The sequence below is a fragment of the Salvia splendens genome, chromosome 3, assembly GCF_004379255.2.
Source record: "Salvia splendens isolate huo1 chromosome 3, SspV2, whole genome shotgun sequence".
Taxonomy (NCBI): Eukaryota; Viridiplantae; Streptophyta; class Magnoliopsida; order Lamiales; family Lamiaceae; genus Salvia; species Salvia splendens.
The window spans coordinates 31,741,320-31,742,261 of NC_056034.1; positions in this window are offsets into that span (position 1 = coordinate 31,741,320).

The window sequence follows — 942 nt, forward strand, 5'->3', positions numbered from 1 at the left end:
CATGTGACTGCTGTTGTACATGAGTCAAAGAGTGAATGGAATATTTGTATGTTCATTACTTGATCGGATCTGTACATTATTTAGTTATTTTAGTGCATTATTTATCATGGTTTATGCTTTATGTGACTGTTGTTGGACATGAGACAATGAGTGATTGCAATATTCATGGTGCATTTGTTGATTTATTCTGAACATTATTTGATTATTAAAATGCATTATGTATCAGTTTTTATGCATTATTTTGATGCTTATGTACAAGGGTGTATAAGTGAATGCAGTATAACTGTCGACATTATTTTATTCAGTCTGTACATTATGTAACTAATTGTATGTTATTATTCTATATGTTGTACAACATCAAAGCAGCTAAGATTGGACATCGACGAGGCGGTCGATGATATACTGCCAGTAGGAATTGCCCATAAATTCCGGGAGTGATTATCAGAGGCCGGGACTAGTACAGCTCCGGAAGAGACCGAGGATAGGAAACCAAGGGGTAGGAACGTCGACCATCTGTATTGTTGACGAACTCTTACAGAGTTTCTGAATTGTATAAAGAGTTTAACTCCACGGCAGAAGATAGCCATCACGGAACTTGTACATGAGTCTAAGAGTGAATGCAATATTTGTACATTATTTAGCTATTTCTATGCATTATTTATCCTGTTTTATGCATCATTTGACTGCTGCTGTACATTACTTAAGAATGAATGCAATATTTGTATGTTCATTATTTGAGTGATTTTGTACATTATTTGGCTATTTGAATGCATTATTTATCCTGTTTAATGCATCGCGTGGTTGTTTTCGTACATACTAAACCCTAGCCCCTAGGCTTGTTAAACCCCTAGGGAAAACAAGAAACATGCGCCAAACATCGAAACATGGCACACCTTAAATTAAACGGGTCAGGATAAATGTTCATTACATATCACAAAAAAT